This window comes from Choloepus didactylus, chromosome 16 (genome assembly GCF_015220235.1).
Source record: "Choloepus didactylus isolate mChoDid1 chromosome 16, mChoDid1.pri, whole genome shotgun sequence".
Taxonomy (NCBI): Eukaryota; Metazoa; Chordata; class Mammalia; order Pilosa; family Megalonychidae; genus Choloepus; species Choloepus didactylus.
Window position 1 is genome coordinate 67,693,915 of NC_051322.1, and position 26,976 is coordinate 67,720,890.

The 26,976-nt window shown below is 40.2% G+C and overlaps 1 protein-coding gene and 1 pseudogene across 5 annotated transcripts in view; one reads left to right on the top strand and one right to left on the bottom strand.

The window, feature by feature from the left end:
- The window catches only part of PTPRM (protein tyrosine phosphatase receptor type M), a 792,402-nt gene that overhangs the window by 149,178 nt on the left and 616,248 nt on the right, over positions 1-26,976 (top strand). The gene's annotated exons all lie outside the window — the stretch shown is intronic.
- Positions 25,481-26,031, bottom strand: LOC119511864 (annotated as a pseudogene).

Here is a 26,976-nt window from a genome sequence, read left to right on the forward strand (position 1 = left end):
TGTGGGCAAATTCTTTTGCCTTCTGTTCATTAATATATCCCAAGTGCCTAGAACAGTGTCTGGCAAACCCTCAATTCATTAATTTGTTCATCTAAAAAATGAGACCTATTTTCAACATCACCACCCACAATATATGTGTTTTCTCAGAGCAACTATAAGGATAATTGTGATAGCTGACATTCTTTTACTTAAGACAGAGTTTGGGCTGTGTTTCAAAGTGTCATTTGTTTGAAGTTCAAATATATTTTCCCATAGGACAAAACAAAGGCTAAATGTATTTACATTCCAGACTCCAGTAGAAAGATAGGATTTGAGGTCAAAATGCTAGTTTGGATCCTTAGCATTCCAATCTCCTGACTCTTTGTATTATTTAACTGAATAAAGATAAAATTAGAGAAAGTATATTGTGGTTAAGAGATTCAGTTCTGAAGTTCTGTTTAAACTGGGCTCAAATCCTGATTTAGTCTCTCAGTATTGATGAATTGGGTAACTTCTAAAATTCACTAAACATGCATATTATCTGCTATAAAATGTCAATAATAAATAGTACTTCTTAGGGTTGTTTTAAGGGTTAAATAAGATAATGGGAATAAAATAATATCAGCCCATTAGGCAATGGCAAATTAGGACTAAATTGTTTTAGGCTAAACTTTTTGCTGAGAACAGTTGGAAAACTAGGCTACATATGCAACCATCTCTTTGAAGTTTTAAGAGGCCTGACAAACAGGAGTTGCAAGATCCAGAGAAGGAGGGAAGCCCAGAGATGTGGGCCCTGTATTTGGAGTAACTTTTCTCCCCAAGACTGAGATGAGTATTTTAGCCTCTTGGCGTGTGCTTTGCTAATTGGCACTAGAAATCAAACAGCATACCTTTCAGGAGACTCACACAACAACTAGAGGTAGGGGAACTAAAACTGGAGCTCAGAGCCATCCAAAGAGGAGGTAAAACCCCCAAAGGCCATATCTAGAAGTTAGGGTGAATGGGAAATAGAATAGCCAGAATCATGTCAATTGTTGATTAGATTAAGGTGATCTGGGGTTGCTAGTGCCTCAAACCTAGACGACTGTCAGAGGCCTATCAAAAATAACCAGGTGTATTAATAGATGGCAGCACTTTGACCACAGACCAAGAGAAGATACAGACAGTAGAAACAGAACTGGGTGTTCTGGAAATGGAGTTGAGAGATATGTGCTTTAAAATAGCCATGAATAATATGTTAAAGGAATTAAAAGACAAGGTTGAAAATTTTGAGATTAGGTTACTGGAAATTTTAAAATTGAAAGGTACAATAACTGAAATTAAAAACTCAGTCAATGAACTAAATAAATGGCATGGTAGGCACATATGAAAAGTCGTGTAAAGACAAGAAAAAATCCAGAAGTACAAAGAGACAAATTTTGATGGAAAATTCAGAAAAGATCTACTGGCATGGTGAATAGATACAACTTAGTATGAAAGTGGAGTCCCAAAAGAGAAGAAAAGAATGGGACATAAGCCAAGCCTGAGAATTTCCAAAATTGATAAAGGAGATCAAGTAGAAGTTTGGGAAAATTACAAACTTCAACAAGACAAATACAAAGAACTCTATATACCTGGGCATATCATGGTCAAACTGCTAAAAACCAAAGATAAGGAAAAAATGTTAGAAGCAGCCAGAAAAAAAAAGAGATATTATCTTCAAAGTACAACAATAATAATTCTGGTTGGTTTCTTAACAGAAACAATGGAATCCAGAAGAATTCTGCCAACCTAGAATTCTGTATCCAACGATGATATCCTTCAAAAGTGAGGATGTAATTCAGGCATTTTCAGACATATGAAATTTTATTAGCCCACTGAATTCTTTGGAGCCCCCAAATAAACCCAATGTACTGTATTTTAAATCGGTAGACCCAACCACCATAGGCTGTGATTTTTCTATAAAATCTGTGCTCAGAGCTCCTTCTTGGGATACCTAGACTATCTCTTCTCACTACCTGTTATAGCTGCAATAGCCAGACCAGACCCTCCTTCCAGCATTTCTTTACCAGCTGCATGGTGATGGTTTTCATGGCGAGCTTGCTCTAGCAAAGCCGGATAGAGGGAGGTAGAAAGGCATCTGGGGCAGTATATTCTAGGAAGAGAGGGAAGACGACAAAAGATCTGTGTATCTCCAGGGTCTCTGACAAACGTAAACCCCCTTGTGGTATTTCCACCTAGTGAAATCTCTTACTTTCCTCTCGTCACACGACTCCTAGGATTTTTACTTTCTACTTTCTGTTGTTTGTAGCCATGGTTTTTGTCCTCCTTTGCCTTAGCCAAGAGTCCCACAGATTTAGATCATTTCTCTGACTTTTTCTGATCCTGGAGCAAACACACAGTCTTTTAAAAATTTTGCTTTTTTTTTTTTTTTTTCCTAATCTAGCAAATAGCTATTTTAATGTAACAGTGTGAAACCTGTAAGAAATCAAAACACCCCTCCTAAATATGTACATTAATTGAAAATTTGGGGGTATCCAGGATACAGAATTAAGATGTGGCTGCAGTTTGAAGATACACTGAGCTTGTGTTACTCACGTCAGCACTGGGGCAAGTGCCATGCCTTCATAGCCAGTGGGAGGGAAAAGGGGCAGGAGCCTCCATGAGCTTCCATAAAGAAAAATGGAATTCTATGTTAGTCATCTTAGATGGCATTTCCGGGAGGGCTGTTTTGTAGAAGGAAGGTCTGAACATTTTAAAAGTCTGTATCCGAGGACTGCCTCTATATACATGACATGTTAGAGCTTGGGGGTGGCGGTGAGAATGCAAGGCCCACCAGCCCAGTACATTCTTCCTCTCTTCCATAGGAAGAGATCGACTGATGTCATTTGGGCATGTGGTCCCCAGGATAAAGACTACGTTTCCCAGCCCCTCGGGGCTGGGAGGGACCCTGGGATTCCTTGGGCTCTAGGCCAGCACTGCCCAATACAACTTCACTGCTGAGGCAGCTGAGCCCTTGAAACATTGCCCGTGCAATTGAGAAAATGTATTTTTTTTTCCACTTTTTATTCTGAAATAATTTCAAACTTACGGGGTGTTTGTGAAAATAATACAAAACCCATACAGAGAACTCCAAGTACCCCCCACTTGGAGACTAGATCCATCAACTTTAAATATTTTGCCACATTTCCCGTATCAGTCTCTCTGTCCATTTTCTGAACATTTGAGAGTAGATTGTAAACATCATGCTCCAAACACTTAATATTGCCATGCGATTTTCCTAAGAACAAGGATATCCACTTATGTAATCACCTTAATTGCAGTTATCAAGTTCAAGAAAATTAAGTGTACAGTCTGTATTCCAGTTTGTTCATTCATTCCAGTAGTGTCCTTTTGGGCATTTTCTCAAGGAACTGAATTTTAATTTAATTTAATTTTAAAACTAATTTAAGTTTTAATCTCAATAGCCACATGTGGCTGGTAGCCTCCCTATTGAATGGCACAGCCCTAGACAATCAGATACGAGGAAGGATGTTGTGCACAGCTTCCACCACGTGCATTTAGGAGAAGGGGTGTGCTGGTCTCAAAGGGGAGTGGCTGGCTATAGCACTCCACCTTGGCAGTGAGAAAGGGCTACACCTTAGGGGCAGGAAGTGGTGGGCTGCAGGGACCCGGGACCTCTGAGGACGTTGCGTGGCATAGCTAGACAATTTACAAGATGGCATCAAATTGAGAGAGAAATGCTCTGGTATCTTGTTTAAACCATCAACATTTGGGTTTTCCTGTCTTTTTTGACTAATGTCATCCTAATTGAAACAGGAGGCAAAATCCAAGTGTAAACCCCAGTATCATTAGTGATGGTGATAGATCAACATTTTATAGGACCCCAAATCCTCATTGCCACTCTTAAAATAAACCCTTTGGAAAAGTTAGGGCTGTTGACTTCTGAACCCACCAGGTTTCCATTCCCATGACTGGAGAGGGTGCCGTTAAGGACTTCCGCCTTTCCCACCATGAGAGTGATCTCCAACATTGACTAGATGTCCTGGACATAATTCTTCTGTCAAAAGTTTTGAGCTATCTGCCAATGTTTAACTCAAAGATAATTCTAGAATTCCTCAGCTGATATTTCTTGATCACAACATAAAGTGTCTACGTTTACTTAGGACAAGACAACTGCATTTGGGGAGTGGTTTCACTAATATGTGACGTGATCATGAAGTCCTGGCTGCTTCTGGGGTTAGTTGCCCAAACGGGCCCCCCACGTGGCCTCATTAAAAACAAGGGAGCACCGGCAAGGATGACAGATGCGGCTGAGGAAGTTGTCCAGAAGTGTGAGCAAAAGGAGAGGGGACAGAAAAGCTCCTTCTCATCCCTGCTCCCGACCCCCATTCCAGCACCATTTTAGCTGGCAGAATCACCACCCACTGTTTTTGTTGGCAGCGCTACCACAAGCTGTGTGTGTTAAAAACCACCATTTTTTTTTTTTTTTGTCACGCTGTTTTGACAGGGATTTGGTCTTTAAATAGTAATTGTTCATTAATTGCATCTCTCCCTACAATCCAGGACCTCCTGGTCGTGTTGTGTACTTTGGAATGTGCAGAGATGTGAGTCGATAATATTTTCATTTTACTGAGATTCTGGATGGTTTAAAAAAAAATCCTTGGGACCATGTGAAAAATGCATGTCTTGACTGTGGTAGGACTTGGAGCCTTATTTAAGTGTAATTACAGTCTGACCCCACTTGCTTCTAATAGGCTCACCCTTATAAGGGGTTGGTGGTAGAATTGCATTTATAGGGTTCCAGGCAGATAAATAGGACCTGTTGGTAGATTCACTCACTTTAATGCTGTTTACTTGAATCTAGTGCTTTGTGGTTTTCAAAGCCTAGATATATATTCTCAATTCCCATTTCAGGGCTATTCAAAAAAAAACTCAGTTTAATCCTTAGGGTTAAACAATTCTGTTTTTAACTGAAGTGGTTTACTTCCCAAGGCCAGAATTGTCAAGCATTTAAAAAATTCATTTAAAGCGAGTGGGATAAAAGCTTCTGTTTCCAGATGACTTAAGAAGCCTGTTATCTGCCATTATAATGACAGTTAATGTTGGTTAATGGTTGCTTTTATGACTTCTTAAGCAAGATCCTTATTCACTTCAGGCTTTAAGACTGGGTATCTTAATTGATAAGGGTTACCATACACATCCCCCTAATTGATGAGGGGTACCATATAAACTGCTAAGAAAACCAGAATTGCAGGATAATTTTATAACTAAGGGATATTTTTTTCTGTTATCTCTTTAATAATCGTAAAAGGAAATATCATGGGGATAAGTTTCATTCTGATAAGCTAAATGTAAATTTATACCTTTTGTTCACTTTTAAATTGTTGTTTTATTTAAAAAAAGGGTTCAAATGATTTCTAAGCTTCTTAGTAAAACAAGCTTGTTAAATGCTTTAAAAAAAATAGTGGCTTTTGCATTGCCAAAATCTTCCTCCAAAGTACTTTGTGGATTTCACCCCCTCCCCTGTGTGCTCATTGGCTGTGGCCAGACTCTTCTCTTGGTCCATACTAAACTGCTGCAAATAGAAGAAAATACCTCATGTGGGTCTCTGTTTGGCTCTTATTGGTCATAATGGCAAGTAAACCTTTTCTGCTATACATTTAGAATCTTCCCATACTCTAACAGCTGACCTCCCTCATGCCCCTTCCCCACCTGTTGATCACGCCCAACACAGTGCTTTTACCCCAGACGTGGATAAAATAGGTGCTATCTTGTGATCATAGTGTACTTCATCCAAAGTCATTACTTTTAGATGAGTCAAGTCATACACCCACCTCAGATTGCCTCCTTCCCCGCCCCTGCCTCCAACAAACCTGGGCTCCCAGCGTGACTGTGCTTTTAAACATCCAGAGTTGAACATCAAAGACCAGAAATGATAAAACAGAAGCCAGTCCCCTTGGGTTAGGAACAAAAGAGAGTGTCTTTCTCATGCTGGGGCAGGGCAGAGCTCCCCAGTCTGTGCCTCCCAAATGGGTTCCAGGTGGACAGAGGCTGGGCTTGTCCGTTTACCCCGGTGAGATGTACACAGGTTCATTTCTAAATGTTTGATGACATGAGAAAGGATGGGGACCCCCCACCTGGAGGGCGGAGGGGTGCTGTGCCCAGTCTTCAAGGCCAGTGTCAGTTCCCAGCTCCCCTTTCCAGTCTGATGTGCTGTCCCCCAAAATGCCCTGCACTTCTTGTGCACTTTCCTTAGACGCCTTTGAGTGGATCTCATATCTCTCATTGTCTGCTGGATGTGTCTACCCTTGTTTTCCATGAGACTCTCTCCTAACTCATATCGCTATTGCAGAGAGCCTAAAATGTTGGAATCACATTTGACATTTCTTTCTTGCTCCAACCCTAAATTTAACTTTGATGGATTTCCATTCCCAATGCTTCTCACTTGGGTTCCGTCCTACACATTGGCACTGCCTGTTTGTCCTTATTAGCTCTGCCACTTCAGGTGAGCGATTTCATGTCTTGGGTGGGGACAGTTCTTGATTTTCACATCTCATCTGAACATGAAAGGATTCCGGAGTTAGGGTTTTTATTTGTGATTTTGGAATTAGACCTGTGCCTAGGAAGCCAGGTTTATAGTTCTGGTTCTTTGTTTGTGAAGGGTCCACAGCTATTCTTTTCTGATGGCGTTGATGTGTGCATTACGTGAGATTAGTCTACGTGGTGTGACAGGCAGCTGGAACTGAAACTCTCACAGAATCCCTAACCCTTCCCCTCAACCTGGTTGCTTCCCTTCAGTCCACGATTCTGCCTCTATGAGGGGTTTCCTCACAACTTCCTCCTCAGCTAGTAGTAATCATCACTTTTCTAAAAGTTTTGATACTTCCTTTTACACTGAATGAATAACCATGGGAGTGCTTTGCATGCTACTTCTGTGAAATGTAAGTTCTGTGGGAACAGGTGATAGGGAGCCCTGATCTCGCTGGGGTAGGGTGGGCTGCTCAGGGGACACCTCTCTGAAGACATGCTGCTTGAACTGAGACCTAAGGGTTGTGAGAGTTTTCTCTGTGGTAAGAGCTTTTTTTAAAAAATTTCTGCTTTATTGAGATATATTCACATACCAAATAATCATCCAAAGTGTACAATCAGTGGTTCACGGTATCATCATATAGTTGTGCTTTCATCACCATAATCAGCTTTTGAACATTTTCATTAGTCCAAAAATATAAAAATAGAAAAGAACACCCAAGACATCCCATACCCCTTTTCCTCCCCCTATTATTTATTTATTTATTGTCTTTATTTTCTTACTCTTCTGTCCCTACACTGGGTAAAGGGAGTGGTGAGCCACAAGGTTTTCACAATCACATGTCACACCATTTAAGCTACATAGCTATACAGTCATCTTCAAGAATCAAGGCTACTGGATTACAGTTCAACACTTTCAGGTATTTCCTTCTAGCTATTCCAAAACACTAAAAACTAAAAAGGGATTTCTATACAATGCATAAGAATAACCTCCAGAATGACTTTTCAACTCTATTTGAAATCTTTCAGCCACTAAAACTTTACTTTGTTTCATTTCTCTTCCTCTTTTGGTCAAGAAGATGTTCTCAGTCCTATGATGCCAGGTCCAGGCTCATCCCCAGGAGCCATGCCCACGTTGCCAGGGAGATTTACACCCCTGGGTGTCAGATCCCATGTAGGGAGGAGGCAGTGAGTTCACCTGCCTAGGTGGCTTAGTTAGAGAGAGAGGGCCACATCTGAGCAACAAAGAGGTACCCGGGGGAGACTCTTGGGCACAATTATAAGCAGGCTTAGCCTCTCCTTTGTAGAGACAAACTTCATAAGGGCAAGCCCCAAGATCGAGGGCTCAGCCTTCTAAATTGGTAGTCCCCAATGCTTGTGAGAATATCAGCAATTCCCAGTTGGGGAAGTTTAATATTTCTGCATTTCCCCCCAGTCCCTGAAGGGGGATTTTCAAATACTTTTTTATTCTCTGTGACCAAATTACTCTGGGATGTATTGGGGCATCACACTAACCTGTACAAACCAAGATCTTACTCCCTACTGAAGGTTCCATATGATTAGGGTGTTAGAATAATCTGACCATACAAGTTAAATTAGATAGTGTGCTACAGAAAATACATATAAATTTTGCATGTGGTAAGAGCTTTTAAGAGTATGCCAGGAAGTTCCCTCCCAAAGTTTCTTGGTCTTTGATCTTTGCTCAGAGGTATGTGTGAAGGCCTGGAATAGTCACTGTGAAGGAAGGCAGAGTGGCCGCTTCTGAGATGGAGAGAGAGTGTGGTGAGAACTCTCCCTTCTTTTCTTAAAATTTTTAAGTTAAAAAAATTATTGTGTGCGGTCGCAGCTGACTCGTCTGGGGGGGGAGGCGGCGGCCGGTTGCCAAATCCTAGGCTCTCAGGATTGCTTGGAGGGTACCGGCGGCGGGGGCTCTTTCCCGGAGGCGAGGGCGAGGCGGGGGACTGGGCCCGGTCCCCGGCGTAGGCGTGCAAAGTATGGAGGGCGGCGAGAAAGTAACAGGCGGGACACGGTTCTTTTAGGGTGAAGAAGCCAAGAGAGTTTATTAGGGGAGAGTACAAGCTTATATCGGGCATTTAGAGGGCGGGGTAGCTGTAGAGGTTAAAGGCTTGGATTGGTTCTGAGAGGGCGCGGAGGTTGATTGAAAAGGGGCGAGAGTTGCTCCAGTAACGGTGTCTGGCAACAATGTATGCGCACTGGTGGTAATGGGAGTTGCACTGGCAACGGGGAGTGTCCGGGCAAGATAAGGGGGTGGGGAAAAGGCGGTTCCCTCCGGCAAGCCTCCCCTAACAGTGTTATTTTGGGTGAGGAAATGGGGCCTGCCTCCGGCCTCACTTTCCCAGGCCCGGGGGGCTGCGGAGGGCGCTGTCGCCCGTGCCCACCACCCTCCCCAGGGGCTGATCAGGTCCCCCAGCCCAGGCCCGCCAAGTTGAAGCACGTAATCAGTGTCCCGCAATTGTGGTAACATACATAACACAAAACGTCCCATTTTACACCATTTTTAAGGATACACGTCAATGGCATGAGTTACATTCACAATGTTGTGCCTTCCTCATCACCATTTGTTACCAAAACTTTTGCATTCTCCAACAGAAAATCTGTACCCATTAAGCACTAACTCCCCATCCCTCCCTCCCCTGGTAACCTGTTCTCTACCTTCTGTCTCTGTGCCTTGGCATAGTCTAGCTATTTCGTATAAGTGGAATCATATGATGTCTGTCACTTTGTGTCTGACTTATTTTACTCAACAGGGTGTCTTCTAGGTTTATCCATGTGGTGGCATGGATCAGAACTTCATTCCTTTTTATGGCCAAATAATATTCCATTGCATGTATACACATGTTGTTTATCCATTTGTGTACTGATGGTCACTTGGGTTGCTTCTACCTTTCGGCTTTTGTGAATAATGCTGCTGTGAATATTGGTGTACAGTTGTCTGTCTGTGTCCCTGCTTTCATTCTTTTGGGTATATACCTAGGAGTGGAATTGCTAGGTCAGATGGTGATTCCATGTTTAACTTTTTGAGGAATGACCTGTTTCCTCCAGTGGATGCATCATCTCTCTTCCTTGAACTCATCTGTCTCCCATCATCCTTTGGCTGAGGCACTGCTTCTGTGTTGTGTTTTGTTGCTTCATAAAGACTGTAAACCTCTCAAACACAGAGGCTGACTAAGCAAGTTCTATTTCTGACCTTTAGAGTAGAACAGGATTATGTAGATTATATAGATTATGTAGATTATGTAGGCCACGAGAGCAGAGACTGCTTCCTTTTGTTGGCTGTTGTATCCTGATGTTCTGTGCCCAGCCTGGCTGCCTCAGGGCTGGGTGCACGGTGATGGGTGTAGGAGTGAAATAAAATAGGTTTTGAAAGCAGGGACATCTTCATGTAGGTGCTAGTTATGGTTTTTAGTTGACTTATATAATCCTGAGAAACTCATTTTATCCCTCCAAGCTTTAGTTTGCTCATCAGTTAAATTAGCACAATCCTATATAACAGGATTGTTGAATATACGTATTGAGGGAGGTAGGCTAAATAACCACTACCCAGGAAGTGATCAATAACTATCAAATTCTTTTCTCCATCTCTATATGTAATCTAAACAGTGTTTAAATCAACAAATCGGATTGTTGATACACAACTGCCTACTGGCTTTTTCATACTATCTTTAACAAGTTTTACATGGTTAAATTGAGTTCTCGTTAAAATGCCATTTTAATCTTTGTTTGTGTCATTTTGTTTTGGCTGTATTTGCTAATGTTTTCGGTGGAATCATACCATTTTCTGTTGGCTTCATTTATAATTCTATTTTCTTTTTGGCTGTATGCATGCCGTTTCATTTTGGGACCCGTTACACTGTTGGATTTGGCTTCACTTACCTATTTTCCTTCTCCTCTTCTGGCCCATCTCCTCCAATTTCATCTTGGCACGACTGACAGAACTATTCATAATTGTGCTGTTAGTCCACCCTATACATCTTTAATGGGGCAGCTCTCCTTTCCATTCTTTTTTTTAATTTTTCCAAATGACAGGCTTATATTTCCAATGTAGAAAAATGCCTTAGAATTTCCCAATGAATATAAATTAGTTGAAATTTTAAATGTCAGCCAGTGTTGTGTGGTTGTGTTTTGTTTTTCTATTTCATCTTTACCGTTGTCATCATGCACCTCGTACTTATTGTCATTATTCCTAATAATTATTAAGAATCCTAATGTGCATAGCACAGTGCTGGATCTCATGCCTAGCAGTTTAAAGAGATTCTGTGGAATTCTCCATTATTTCTTGTCTGTTTATTATAGGCAGAGTTTTGTAGCGTACAAATTGTCATCTTCTAGGTACTGGAATCTAAAACAAATATGGACACGTAGCTCAAGCAAATATTTGAACAATGACTAAATGTCCAAATATAAACAAATAGACTGGAGCATTGTTTATCCTAGATTGGAATTCCAGCTCCCCAAATGGAACTTCTTTTCATTCTCTCTATTGTCTCTAAGTATTTAAATGCCAGCTTCCTTCCCACGTTGCTTGGAATAATTGCTAGGCAGGTGCGCCACTTAAAAATGAGGTCACCAGCCTTTGATTGAACTGGTGGTTGCACTAGTGGTAGAACCTTTTTTAAAATTTATTGTTATTTTAGTGGTAGAATCTTTGCAGTAGTGTTGTTTTGTTCTTTTCACAAAGCAGTGGACATTAATGGTTTGGGGAGAATCCCCAAAACAGGTGGGAGGCAGACAAAGACAAAGGGGGTTGGGTGGTCCATCTTTCTTGGCTGCTGGAATGTGGATATAGGGCTACACATAGCCAGTTGGAAGTTTAATGCAGGGAACTTGAAACCCAAGGGGTTAGGTGAAGATTGTTCACAGTGCTGACTTTTGCAGAACGCAGGGGCTGAGCCATGGCCATGGGTGCCCAGTGTGCTGGGCAGGCTTCCTGGGGCACGTCTGTCTCTCCTCTCCACACCCTGCTGCAACACGGCACTCCAACCTTGCTCTTCTGACAAACTGCTCCTAAATTCACTAGGCACACTTTGTGATATCTGCAACCAAGAATCTGAAGATAATTCCAGTGTGACAGTTCCAGTCTGACAAATAATACAATAGTGGTGGAGGGACACATGCCGCTATAGGAAGGGGTAGAATTCTCAGTAAAAAATTTATTCAAACTGGAGATTGGCCTGAACAAAAAGAATAGCCAGAAAGATCCAAGGTATGTTCTGGTGGAGGTGATTATGGAAGGTTAGGGCTCAAAGTTAGAGGATTTAAGAAGAGAACAAGTTGGGCTTTTCATTTCGAGGATGCTTTGAGGGGTTTGACTTTGTGAGTTGTTCATCCAGCATGACACTTTTTCATGATAAGGAACCAGAAGTGGGAAGAGAAATCAAAACATGGAAACACATCATTTTAGGGTCTAGATAAGGCCAGTTCCTGCCACAGCTGAGGACAAGGGCATATGTTGCCCCCACAGAGGAGTCACTGAAATGCTTAGTGACTGACTGGATTGGGTCCAAACAAAAATAGGATCTGAAAACAGGTCCAAGAATTTTCTTTTGTGTCTGCCATTTGACTTTTAAACAGACTTGAAACAAAATGAGATGAAAACCATCCACCCTATATCCTTGTTTCTTTCCTAAAAAAAGTTGACCAAAAGTGTGGCCAAGCCTCTTATGTAGAAACCCTGCCTTCAAAAAGTAATAGGGAGAGGCGGGGCAAGATGGCAGACTGGTGAGCTGTAAGTTTTAGTTACTCCTCCAGGAAAGTAGGTAAAAAGCCAGGAACTGCGTGGACTGGACACCACAGAGCAATCTGACTTTGGGCATACTTCATACAACACTCATGAAAACGTGGAACTGCTGAGATCAGCGAAATCTGTAAGTTTTTGTGGCCAGGGGACCCGCGCCCCTCCCTGCCAGGCTCAGTCCCGGGGGAGGAGGGGCTGTCAGCTCCGGGAAGGAGAAGGGAGAACTGCAGTGGCTGCTCTTATCGGAAACTCATTCTACTGATTCAAACTCCAACCATAGATAGACTGAGACCAGACACCAGAGACTCTGAGAGCAGCCAGCCCAGCAGAGAGGAGACAGGCATAGAAAAAAAACAACACGAAAAACTCCAAAATAAAAGCAGAGGATTTTTGGAGTTCTGGTGAACACAGAAAGGGGAAGGGCGGAGCTCAGGCCTTGAGGTGCATATGCAAATCCCGAAGCAAAGCTGATCTCTCTGCCCTGTGGACCTTTCCTTAATGGCCCTGGTTGCTTTGTCTATTAGCATTTCAATAACCCATTAGATCTCTGAGGAGGGCCGTTTTTGTTTTTTTTTTTTTTAAATCCTTTTTTCTTTTTCTAAAACAATTACTCTAAGAAGCCCAATACAGAAAGCTTCAAAGAATTGCAATTTGGGCACGTCAAGTCAAGAGCAGAACTAAGAGAGCTCTGAGACAAAAGGCAATAATCCAGTGGCTGAGAAAATTCACTAAACAACACAACTTCCCAAGAAAAGGGGGGTGTCTGCTCACAGCCACCATCCTGGTGGACAGGAAACACTCCTGCCCATCGCCAGCCCCATAGCCCAGAGCTGCCCCAGACAACCCAGTGTGACGGAAGTGCTCCAAATAACAGGCACACACCACAAAACTGGGCGTGGACATTAGCCTTCCCTGCAACCTCAGCTGAATGTCCCAGAGCTGGGAAGGTGGAGCAGTGTGAATTAACAAAGCCCCATTCAGCCATCATTTGAGCAGACTGGGAGCCTCCCTACACAGCCCAGCAGCCCAGAACTGCCCTGGGGGGACGGCACTCACCTGTGACATAGCACAGTCATCCCTCAACAGAGGACCCGGGGTGCACGGCCTGGAAGAGGGGCCCACTTGCAAGTCTCAGGAGCCATACGCCAATACCAAAGACTTGTGGGTCAGTGGCAGAGACAAACTGTGGCAGGACTGAACTGAAGGATTAGACTATTGCAGCAGCTTTAAAACTCTAGGATCATCAGGGAGATTTGATTGTTAGGGCCACCCCCCCTCCCCGACTGCCCAGAAACACGCCCCACATACAGGGCAGGCAACACCAACTACACACGCAAGCTTGGTACACCAATTGGGCCCCACAAGACTCACTCCCCCACTCACCAAAAAGGCTAAGCAGGGGAGAACTGGCTTGTGGAGAACAGGTGGCTCGTGGACGCCACCTGCTGGTTAGTTAGAGAAAGTGTACTCCACGAAGCTGTAGATCTGATAAATTAGAGATAAGGACTTCAATAGGTCTACAAACCCTAAAAGAACCCTATCAAGTTCAGCAAATGCCACGAGGCCAAAAACAACAGAAAATTATAAAGCATATGAGAAAACCAGACGATATGGATAACCCAAGCCCAAGCACCCAAATCAAAAGATCAGAAGAGACACAGCACCTAGAGCAGCTACTCAAAGAACTAAAGATGAACAATGAGACCATAGTACGGGATATGAAGGAAATCAAGAAGACCCTAGAAGAGCATAAAGAAGACATTGCAAGACTAAATAAAAAAATGGATGATCTTATGGAAATTAAAGAAACTGTTGACCAAATTAAAAAGATTCTGGACACTCATAGTACAAGACTAGAGGAAGTTGAACAACGAATCAGTGACCTGGAAGATGACAGAATGGAAAATGAAAGCATAAAAGAAAGAATGGGGAAAAAAATTGAAAAACTCGAAATGGACCTCAGGGATATGATATAATATGAAACGTCCGAATATAAGACTCATTGGTGTCCCAGAAGGGGAAGAAAAGGGAAAAGGTCTAGGAAGAGTATTCAAAGAAATTGTTGGGGAAAACTTCCCAAATCTTCTAAACAACATAAATACACAAATCATAAATGCTCAGCGAACTCCAAATAGAATAAATCCAAAAAAACCCACTCCGAGACATATACTGATCACACTGTCAAACATAGAAGAGAAGGAGCAAGTTCTGAAAGCAGCAAGAGAAAAGCAATTCACCACATACAAAGGAAACAGCATAAGACTAAGTAGTGACTACTCAGCAGCCACCATGGAGGCGAGAAGGCAGTGGCACGATATATTTAAAATTCTGAGTGAGAGGAATTTCCAGCCAAGAATACTTTATCCAGCAAAGCTCTCCTTCAAATTTGAGGGAGAGCTTAAATTTTTCACAGACAAACAAATGCTGAGAGAATTTGCTAACAAGAGACCTGCCCTACTGGAGATACTAAAGGGAGCCCTACAGACAGAGAAACAAAGACAGGACAGAGAGACTTGGAGAAAGGTGCAGTACTAAAGAGATTCGGTATGGGTACAATAAAGGATATTAATAGAGAGAGGGAAAAATATGGCAAACATAAACCAAAGGATAAGATGGCCGCTTCAAGAAATGCCTTCATGGTTTTAACGTTGAATGTAAATGGATTAAACTCCCCAATTAAAAGATATAGATTCGCAGAATGGATCAAAAAAAATGAACCATCAATATGTTGCATACAAGAGACTCATCTTAGACACAGGGACACAAAGAAACTGAAAGTGAAAGGATGGAAAAAAATATTTCATGCAAGCTACAGCCAAAAGAAAGCAGGTGTAGCAATATTAATCTCAGATAAAATAGACTTCAAATGCAGGGATGTTTTGAGAGACAAAGAAGGCCACTACATACTAATAAAAGGGGCAATTCAGCAAGAAGAAATAACAATCGTAAATGTCTATGCACCCAATCAAGGTGCCACAAAATACATGAGAGAAACACTGGCAAAACTAAAGGAAGCAATTGATGTTTCCACAATAATTGTGGGAGACTTCAACACATCACTCTCTCCTATAGATAGATCAACCAGACAGAAGACCAATAAGGAAATTGAAAACCTAAACAATCTGATAAATGAATTAGATTTAACAGACATCTACAGGACATTACATCCCAAATCACCAGGATACACATACTTTTCTAGTGCTCACGGAACTTTCTCCAGAATAGATCATATGCTGGGACATAAAACAAGCCTCAATAAATTTAAAAAGATTGAAATTATTCAAAGCACATTCTCTGACCACAATGGAATACAATTAGAAGTCAATAACCATCATAGACTTAGAAAATTCACAAATACCTGGAGGTTAAACAACACACTCCTAAGCAATCAGTGGGTTAAAGAAGAAATAGCAAGAGAAATTGCTAAATATATAGAGACGAATGAAAATGAGAACACAACATACCAAAATCTATGGGATGCAGCAAAAGCAGTGCTAAGGGGGAAATTTATAGCACTAAACGCATATATTAAAAAGGAAGAAAGAGCCAAAATCAAAGAACTAATGGATCAACTGAAGAAGCTAGAAAATGAACAGCAAACCAATCCTAAACCAAGTACAAGAAAAGAAATAACAAGGATTAAAGCAGAAATAAATGACATAGAGAACAAAAAAAACAATAGAGAGGATAAATATCACCAAAAGTTGGTTCTTTGAGAAGATCAACAAGATTGACAAGCCCCTAGCTAGACTGACAAAATCAAAAAGAGAGAAGACCCATATAAACAAAATAATGAATGAAAAAGGTGACATAACTGCAGATCCTGAAGAAATTAAAAAAATTATAAGAGGATATTATGAACAACTGTATGGCAAGAAACTGGATAATGTAGAAGAAATGGACAATTTCCTGGAAACATATGAACAACCTAGACTGACCAGAGAAGAAATAGAAGACCTCAGCCAACCCATCACAAGCAAAGAGATCCAATCAGTCATCAAAAATCTTCCCACAAATAAATGCCCAGGGCCAGATGGCTTCACAGGGGAATTCTACCAAACTTTCCAGAAAGAACTGACACCAATCTTACTCAAACTCTTTCAAAACATTGAAAAAAATGGAACACTACCTAACTCATTTTATGAAGCTAACATCAATCTAATACCAAAACCAGGCAAAGATGCTACAAAAAAGGAAAACTACCGGCCAATCTCCCTAATGAATATAGATGCAAAAATCCTCAACAAAATACTTGCAAATCGAATCCAAAGACACATTAAAAAAATCATACACCATGACCAAGTGGGGTTCATTCCAGGCATGCAAGGATGGTTCAACATAAGAAAAACAATCAATGTATTACAACACATTAAAAAAGGGAAAAATCAATTGATCATCTCAATAGATGCTGAAAAAGCATTTGACAAAATCCAACATCCTGTTTGATAAAAACACTTCAAAAGGTAGGAACTGAAGGAAACTTCCTCAACATGATAAAGAGCATATATGAAAAACCCACAGCCAGCATAGTACTCAATGGTGAGAGACTGAAAGCCTTCCCTCTAAGATCAGGAACAAGACAAGGATGCCCGCTGTCACCACTGTTATTCAACATTGTGCTGGAAGTGCTAGCCAGGGCAATCCGGCAAGACAAAGAAATAAAAGGCATCCAAATTGGAAAAGAAGAAGTAAAACTGTCATTGTTTGCAGATGATATGATCTTATATCTAGAAAACCCTGAGAAATCAACGATATACCTACTAGAGCTAATAAACAAATTTAGCAAAGTAGCGGGTTACAAGATTAATGCACATAAGTCAGTAATGTTTCTATATGCTAGAAATGAACAAACTGAAGAGACACTCAAGAAAAAGATACCATTTTCAATAGCAACTAAAAAAATCAAGTACCTAGGAATAAACTTAACCAAAGATGTAAAAGACCTATACAAAGAAAACTACATAACTCTACTAAAAGAAATAGAAGGGGACCTTAAAAGATGGAAAAATATTCCATGTTCATGGATAGGAAGGCTAAATGTCATTAAGATGTCAATTCTACCCAAACTCATCTACAGATTCAATGCAATCCCAATCAAAATTCCAACAACCTCCTTTGCAGACTTGGAAAAGCTAGTTATCAAATTTATTTGAAAGGGAAGATGCCTCGAATTGCTAAAGACACTCTAAAAAAGGAAAACGAAGTGGGAGGACTTACACTCCCTGACTTTGAAGCTTATTATAAAGCCACAGTTGCCAAAACAGCATGGTACTGGCACAAAGATAGACATATAGATCAATGGAATCGAATTGAGAATTCAGAGATAGACCCTCAGATCTATGGCCAACTGATCATTGATAAGGCCCCCAAAGTCACCGAACTGAGCCATAATGGTCTTTTCAACAAATGGGGCTGGGAGAGTTGGATATCCATATCCAAAAGAATGAAAGAGGACCCCTACCTCACACCCTACACAAAAATTAACTCAAAATGGACCAAAGATCTCAATATAAAAGAAAGTACCATAAAACTCCTAGAAGATAATGTAGGAAAACATCTTCAAGACCTTGTATTAGGAGGCCACTTCCTAGACTTTACACCCAAAGCACAAGCAACAAAAGAGAAAATAGATAAATGGGAACTCCTCAAGCTTAGAAGTTTCTGCACCTCAAAGGAATTTCTCAAAAAGGTAAAGAGGCAGCCAACTCAATGGGAAAAAATTTTTGGAAACCATGTATCTGACAAAAGACTGATATCTTGCATATACAAAGAAATCCTACAACTCAATGACAATAGTACAGACAGCCCAATTATAAAATGGGCAAAAGATATGAAAAGACAGTTCTCTGAAGAGGAAATACAAATGGCCAAGAAACACATGAAAAAATGTTCAGCTTCACTAGCTATTAGAGAGATGCAAATTAAGACCACAATGAGATACCATCTAACACCGGTTAGAATGGCTGCCATTAAACAAACAGGAAACTACAAATGCTGGAGGGGATGTGGAGAAATTGGAACTCTTATTCATTGTTGGTGGGACTGTATAATGGTTCAGCCACTCTGGAAGTCAGTCTGGCAGTTCCTTAGAAAACTAGATATAGAGCTACCATTCGACCCAGCGATTGCACTTCTCGGTATATACCCGGAAGATCGGAAAGCAGTGACACAAACAGATATCTGCACGCCAATGTTCATAGCAGCATTATTCACAATTGCCAAGAGATGGAAACAACCCAAATGTCCTTCAACAGATGAGTGGATAAATAAAATGTGGTATATACACACGATGGAATACTACGCGGCAGTAAGAAGGAACGATCTGGTGAAGCATATGACAACATGGATGAACCTTGAAGACATAATGCTGAGCGAAATAAGCCAGGCACAAAAAGAGAAATATTATATGCTACCACTAATGTGAACTTTGAAAAATGTAAAACAAATGGTTTATAATGTAGAATGTAGGGGAACTAGCAGTAGAGAGCAATTAAGGAAGGGGGAACAATAATCCAAGAAGAACAGATAAGCTATTTAACGTTCTGGGGATGCCCAGAAATGACTATGGTCTGTTAATTTCTGATGGATGTAGTAGGAACAAGTTCACTGAAATGTTGCTCTATTATGTAACTTTCTTGGGGTAAAGTAGGAACATGTTGGAAGTTAAGCAGTTATCTTAGGTTAGTTGTCTTTTTCTTACTCCCTTGTTATGGTCTCTTTGAAATGTTCTTTTATTGTATGTTTGTTTTCTTTTTAACTTTTTTTTTCATACAGTTTATTTAAAAAAGAAGGGAAAGTTAAAAAAAAAAAAAAGAAAAAAGACAAACAAGGAAAAAAAAAAAAAAGATGTAGTGCCCCCTTGAGGAGCCTGTGGAGAATGCAGGTGTATTCGCCTACCCCACCTCCATGGTTGCTAACATGACCACAGACATAGGGGACTGGTGGTTTGATGGGTTGAGCCCTCTACCATAAGTTTTACCCTTGGGAAGATGGTTGCTGCAAAGGAGAGGCTAGGCCTCCCTGTATTTGTGCCTAAGAGTCTCCTCCTGAATGCCTCTTTGTTGCTCAGATGTGGCCCTCTCTCTCTGGCTAAGCCAACTTGAAAGGTGAAATCACTGCCCTCCCCCCTACGTGGGATCAGACACCCAGGGAAGTGAATCTCCCTGGCAACGTGGAATATGACTCCCGGGGAGGAATGTAGACCCGGCATCGTGGGATGGAGAACATCTTCTTGACCAAAAGGGGGATGTGAAAGGAAATGAAATAAGCTTCAGTGGAAGAGAGATTCCAAAACGAGCCGAGAGATCACTCTGGTGGGCACTCTTACGCACACTTTAGACAACCCTTTTTAGGTTCTAAAGAATTGGGGTAGCTGGTGGTGGATATCTGAAACTATCAAACTACAACCCAGAGCCCTTGAGTCTCGAAGACAGTTGTATAAAAATGTAGCTTATGAGGGGTGACAATGGGATTGGGAATGCCATAAGGACCAAACTCCACTTTGTCTAGTTTATGGATGGATGTGTAGAAAAGTAGGGGAAGGAAACAAACAGACAAAGGTACCCAGTGTTCTTTTTTACTTCAATTGCTCTTTTTCACTCTAATTATTATTCTTGTTATTTTTGTGTGTGTGCTAATGAAGGTGTCAGGGATTGATTTAGGTGATGAATGTAGAACTATGTAATGGTACTGTAAACAATCGAAAGTACAATTTGTTTTGTATGACTGCGTGGTATGTGAATATATCTCAATAAAATGATGATAAAAAACAAACAAACAAACAAACAAAAAAAAGTAATAGGATGCAATTAGTTATACTTGTGCTCGTGCACACTGGTTCCTTTTTACTTATTGGTCAGTCTCTGTGGGAGGCGAAGGTAAGAGTGAAGAAAGCAGAATTTTAAGCTCAGAGGCTGCTGTAGTCACGCCCTTTTCCACACTAAGCTTGTTCTCCGTTTAGTGTTCCACTTGCACATGGATAAGGTAAGTTGCATAGCCTTGTTTCATTATGAATTTTTTGTAAGATTTGTCTTAATTTCCTCTGTTCCTATCAGATTCTTGTATTTCCTTGTACCTCTTGGCCAAGCACCATTGTTTTCATCTCACTGGGTGGAACAGTAGATGTTGTTCCACTTTGATATTAATTTTCTTTATAGTACAGCAGTTCTGAGCTAGAGCACATTAGCATTTCTTTTCAGTTTTGAAGAGAGATTTTCATCTCGGAGCCTTTGCCACAATATGTGTTTTCTCCATAGCTCGTTGTGGTTGCTTTCAGTAAAAGGTCTTTTTCTTGTTAGGTTTCTGATGCCAAGTGGAAAGCAAACAAACAGCAAATTCTATGCTTACCTGTATTTTCCTGTAAACATGCCCAGAGCCAAGTATTACATCCCTAAGTACTCTGCCTCAGCATTCTTTAGTTTATAAAGAATTGATCTGTTTGGCAGAATTATTGATAGTGGAGTCTAGAAGTATGTTTTCTCTGGAATCCAGTTGAGGAAATAAATCTCGCTTGTCTGTGCCATTCTTTAATTATGCTACTTTTGTTATCAAATCTTTGCTTAATATGTTTAATAAGGATCTTCAATGGTGTTATGATGTCAATGCTGTTTGGGTACCAAATTCAAGGATGGCGTCCAATATGTCCTTTTTAGTAAAGATGCAATTTACCTGTGTAGTAGATATGTAAGCAGCACACATGGAGTAATCATTCTGCTGCCATTCATTATACATAATGATTACACTGTAGGGAAAAAGGCCTCTTAAGGGTTACGGATCCAAGAGTCAGGTTCCACTCGTTTTACCTAACTCCCGGACTCCAGGTGAGCCACACCGTCTTTTTGACCTCGTTCCCTCATCTATGACATGGGATATTTTTGCCCTCCTGTGCCACAGGCTGTTATTGCTAACACATGGAATCACGCACGTGGCAACCTCGTAAACCTGTTCTCACCCATGTGTGGACACCCAGCCTGGCACCCTACTGCCCAGCTCTACCTTTGCAGGCTGAGCGTCAGCAGCTGCTTTGTTTTATTTGTGCTGTGACTAAAGTTTCTTTCCTGCCGACATAGCATCCCACCCCAAACATGCCCCATAGCATGGGCCTTTCTCTCCTCTGAGTCTATGCTCTCTGGAAAGCCTGCACCTGCTGCTCAAAACTTGACCCAACTTCCCAGCAATTCCTGAAAAGCCTCCTCCCCTGCGAGTTCTCAGAATCTTGCTCTTCCGACTCTGAGATAACCTCTTTGTAATTTCTGGAACTCTGTCACCTTTGTGTGCAAGGTTGAATTACAGATGGTCATTTATGTGTCCTACATCCCTAACTACTGAAATTGAGGGTCACAATCCTGAGGGTTTTTTTTTTATTTGAGAAGTTGTAGGTTTACAGAAAAATCATGCAGAACTGCCCTGCCACTAACAGTTTTCCTTATTACTAGCACGTTGCATTAGTATGGTACTTTTATTACAACTGATGAAACAATGTTATTTTGGGTATACTATTACCTGTAGTCGATAGTATACATTAGGGTTCGCTGTTTGATAGTCTATGTTTTTAAAAAATTTTTGTTCTTGTAGCATGTATACGACCTATAATGTCCACTTTTAAGCACATTTAAATTAAACATTTAATTGCATTCACAGTGTTGTGCCACTGTCACCATCATCCATACTAAAACTTTTCTATCACTGAAACAGAAGCTCTGTACCAATTAAGTATTAACTCCCTATTCCCCACTCCAACCCCAGCCTCTGGTAACCTGTGTTCTAATTTCTGTCTATGAATTTGCATATTCTAATTATTTAATATACGTGAGATCATACCATACTTGGCATTTTGTATCTGGCTTATTTCATCTGAAGTTTCATCCATGTTGTCACATACATCAGAACTTCAAATCCTTTTTTTGGGCTGAATAATATTCCATCTTATTTATATACCATCTTTTGTTTATTCATCTGTTGATGGACACATTGGGTTGCTTCCATCTTTTTAAAATTATGAATAAAGCTACTATGATTATTGGTGTAAAAATATCTGTTGAAGTCCCCACTTTCAATTCTTTGGGGTATATGCGTAGCAGTGGGATTTCTGGGTCATATGGTAAGTCTATATTTAGCTTTCTGAGAACCCGCCATATTGTTTTCCACAGTAGCTGCATCATTTTACATTCCCACCAAAAATGAACAAGTGTTTCTATTTCTCTATATCCTTTTGAAGACTTGTTATTTTCCTTTTTTTTTAAAAAATCGTTACCTTTCTAGTGGGTGTAAAATGGCACCTCTTTGTGGCTTTGATTTGTATTTCCTTAATTGCTGATGATGTTGAGGATCTTTTGATGTCCTTATTGATGATTTGTATATCTTTTTGGGGAAATGTCTATTCAATTTCCCATCTTTAAAATTGGATTGCCTTTTGGTTGTTGACTTGTAGGATTTCCTTATATATTCTGGGTATGAAATCATTACCAGATATCTGGTCTCCAAACATTGCCACCCATTCTGTAGGCTGTCCTTTATTTTCATGTTAATTCTTTGATGTAAAAACTTATTAAATTTTGATGAGATCCCATTTATCTATTCTTTTTCTTTTGATGCCTTTGCTTTTGGTGTACAGTCTAAGAAACCATTCCCTAATGCAAGGGCCTGAAGACACTTCATTATGTTTTCCTCTAGGAGCTTTATAGTTTTGATTCTTATATTTAAGTCTTTCATCCATCTTGAGTTAATTTTTGTATAGGGATTCTTTTGCATAGAGTACCCAGTTTTTCCAGCACTATTTATTGAAAGGACTGTTGTTTCCCCATTGAGTAGACTTGGCACCCTTGTCAAAAATCAGTTGGCCATAGATGTGAGGATATATTTCCGATTCCGTTGGTCTATGTCTGTTCTTGTGCCAGTACTATCCTGCTTGGATTACTGTATCTTAGTGATATGTTTAAAAATTAGGAAATTTTTATTTATATACCATCTATTGGAACGAGTCCTCCAGCTTCATGCATGTTGTTTCAAGATGGTTTTGGGCATTCGGGGCCCCCTTCCCTTCCATATATATCTGATGATTGACTTTTTCATTTCTGCAAAGAAGGCTGTTGTAATTTTGATGGGGATTGCATTGAATCTATAAATCACTTTAGGTAGAATTGACATCTTAACAATATATAGCCTTCCAATCCGTGAACATAGAATCTTTTTCCATTTATTTAGGTATTTTTTTCATTTTTTTAACAACGTTTTTTAGTTTTCCATAGACAAGTAATTTAAATCCTTGCTTAAATTTATTCCTAGATATTTTATTCTTTTAGTTGCATTTATAAATGGAAATATTTTTCCTTGATTTCCACTTTAGATTGTTAGTTACCAGTATATAGCAACATGACTGATTCTGGGGTGATGATCTTGTACCCTGCCACTTTGTTGAATTTGTTTATTAGCTCTAGGAACTTTGATGTGAACTTTTCAGAATTTTATATATATAGAATCAAGTCATCTGAAAATGGGGAAAATTTTACTTCTTCCTTTTCAACTTGGTGGCCCTGTATTTCTTTTCCTTGCCTAATTGCTTTGGTGAGAACTCCCAGTAAAATAGCGAATAACAGTAGTGACAGTGGGTATCTGATCTTAAGGGCAAAGCTTTTACTCTTTCATAATTAAATGTGATTTTTGCTGTGGGTTTTTCATATATGCTCTTTATCATGTTGAGGATATTTCCTTTTATTCCTAGTTTTCTAAGTTTTTTTTAATATCAAGAAGGATGCTGGATTTTAATTGCCTTTTCTGCCTCAATTGAGATGATCATGTGGTTGTCTTTTTTCTTTTTTTTTAATGCTATATCATTTTTTAATTTTAAGATTGTTCTAAAATTAACATATTAATAAAATCTTAGGTCTATTCCAAGATCTCTTACAATCATTATCTTCTGTAACATACCACTCAGAATGTAGAAAACCATTAACTTCTTCCTTAAGGAAGGGTACAAATGGAGTGTAATATTGCATTATTGCACCATACAGAATACAAACTGTGAAGACAAGGCAATTCAATTATTTCATTTTTCCCCTCTAGATCACTTTTGCTGAAAAACGGCCCACATAATATCCCAGAGCTATCTTGTTGAGGTTTGCCATCATGATCTCAGATTGTTGCACCTTCCCCACTTAGTGTAACAAATGTGAAGCCTGCTACACCCATCCTGTGGGTTCCCTAAAAGCACAACCCCTCAGCTTTAAACTTCCGTCAATTGGAGAAACCATGCACGTAAATTTTCCTTGTCAAAACTCTCCAACTGGACACTCTTTAATAGCTGAGTTATAATCAAGGTCATGTGGGCATCGAGCCTGGAAGTACACACAAGCATACCCTGGACAAATGTTCAGCTTCCCAGCAACAGCACCTGGGATGACCCGGCACACAGTCACATTTTGAAAATCAATAGTGAGAAGTAAACTTAACAGGGCACTCATACAACAACAGAGAATTCTGTTCTTGATGGCAGACCCAAAATGACAGCTAAAGAAATAGGTTCGCAGATTGGCACAATCTAGAATTTCATTCTCTACTATCTATCTTGAAGGAATCATAGCTATTACATATCCCAAAATGCAGTTTAATATTTTGCACTAGGAGTTTCTTTGTAATTTTACAAAGAGTTAAAAGAAAATGTATCAAAAACCCACCCAAATCATACAGCGCTTTTTCCTTAATTAACCATTGTACTCCAAGTATGATTGATGAAATCAAGAGATCATCTATCCTAGTGGTCTGGGGAGGAAGGAACACATTCTGGCACAAAATTTATTAATGGAACTGGTAGTTTTTAAGCTCAAAGTGAACCCTGAATTGGAGACAGACATTTATGAAACATGGGTGTATTTATGAAAATGTGCAAAATAGGAGATTTCATTCAGATGGTAACTCTAAGAAGACTCAGGTATTAAAGTGGCACCCTGGAAAGGGTTCTCAGCAAAACCTAACTTTCTGTTAGTTTCCATCATATGGGTATAATATTCGGTCATCAGAGAACAGACTGGGGGGCTGCACACTTAGGCGGCATGCAGGCAATTCTGCTCTTAGTGATCCCCAGAAGCAAAATGACTTTTATTGTCATGTGGCTTATTCTTACGCCGGCCGAACTCTCTAGTCCCCTTCAACTCCATTATGTACCCGGGAAAAGAAAGTAAAAGTGCTTCCGTAAGAGGCCAAGACTACCAGGAGGCTCAACTCTGGAGAGATGCCCAAAGATCATGGAAAAGCTGTTAAAAGCTGACCTCTGAGGAGACCACAGCAGTAATAAAATATGGAAGGTGCTGGTTTCTCCCTTTTCTGCACTTCATCTGCAGTAGCATCAAAATGGAACAGACAGGCACAAGCCACAATCTTTCCCTCTGGTGTGTCTTTTCCCTCTGGGTGTGTCCTTAGAAGTAGGCAAACCTCCTTTTGACATTCATTGAGCCTGGCTTTGACATCTTCTGCTAGTGTCATATGCTGTAAGTGCGTAGATTTTCACAGTAAATAGCAGTTCAGCCAATTTCCTATCGGCTGCACCACCTTTGTTTCCTGGATTGCTTCTTCCCAGTGTGAAGTCCTTAGATCAGTGATGCATGTCTTGGAAGGATCAAAGCACTCACTGTTGAGTTTAAGTTGAACTTTATCATAGATAATTTCAGCATCTTCTTTGTGATAGTATTTTGATGATAAGAACTTTATCACCTCCAGCATACCCTTCTGACTCACCCGTCGATGAGTGTGTTGTCCAGGTCAAAGAAAACAGCCAGCAACCTGCTCAGCCCCATCCACTGGCTGCCCACACTATGCACCAACATCTTCCTTTGATCTTTTAATGTGGTTAATTACATTAATTGATTTTACTTATGTTGAACCACCCTTGCATCCCTGGAATAAGTCCTACTGTATCATAGTGTATAATTCTTGTCATGTGCTGTTGGATTTGGTTTGCTAGAATTTTGTTGCAAAATTCATGCATCTGTATTCATACGAGGTATTTGTAATTTTCTTCCCTTCTAGTATCTTTATCTGGCTTTGGTATGAGGATCATGTTGGCCTTGTAGAATGAGTTGGTGTGTGGTCTCTCTTCAATTTTTTGGAAGAGTTTGAGGAGGATTGGTGTTAATTCTTCTTGGAATGTTTGGTGCAATTTCCCTGTGAAGCCATCTGGTCCTGGACTTTTCTTTGTTGGGTGGTTTATGATTACTGATTCAATCTCTTTATTGTTATTGTTCTGTTGAGATCTTCTATTTCTTCTTGAGTCAGTATAGGTAATACTGGGTTATGTCATTTGTTGGCATATAGTGTTCATAGTATCCACTTATAATCCTGATTATTTCTGTGGGGTCAGTAGTAATGTCCCACCCTCTTAAATTTCTGATTTTAGTTGTGTCCTTTCTCTTTCTTTTTCTTTTCATTTTAGCTAAAGGATTGTTGGTTTTATTGATCCTTTCAGAGAACAAACTTTAATTTCACTGATTTTCTATTGTTTTTTTTTTCTCTATTTCATTTATTTCCCATCTAGTCTTTGTTATTTTCCTTCCTTCTGCTTGCTTTGGGTTTAATGAGCCCTTCTTTTTGTAGTTCCTCCAATTTTGAAGTTAGGCCTCTGATATGAGGTCTTTCTTCTTTTCTTACATAAATATTTAGAGTTATACATTTCCTTCTCAACACTGCCTTGGCTGCATCTCATAATTTCTGGTATGTTGTGCTTTTGTTTGCATTCACCTCAA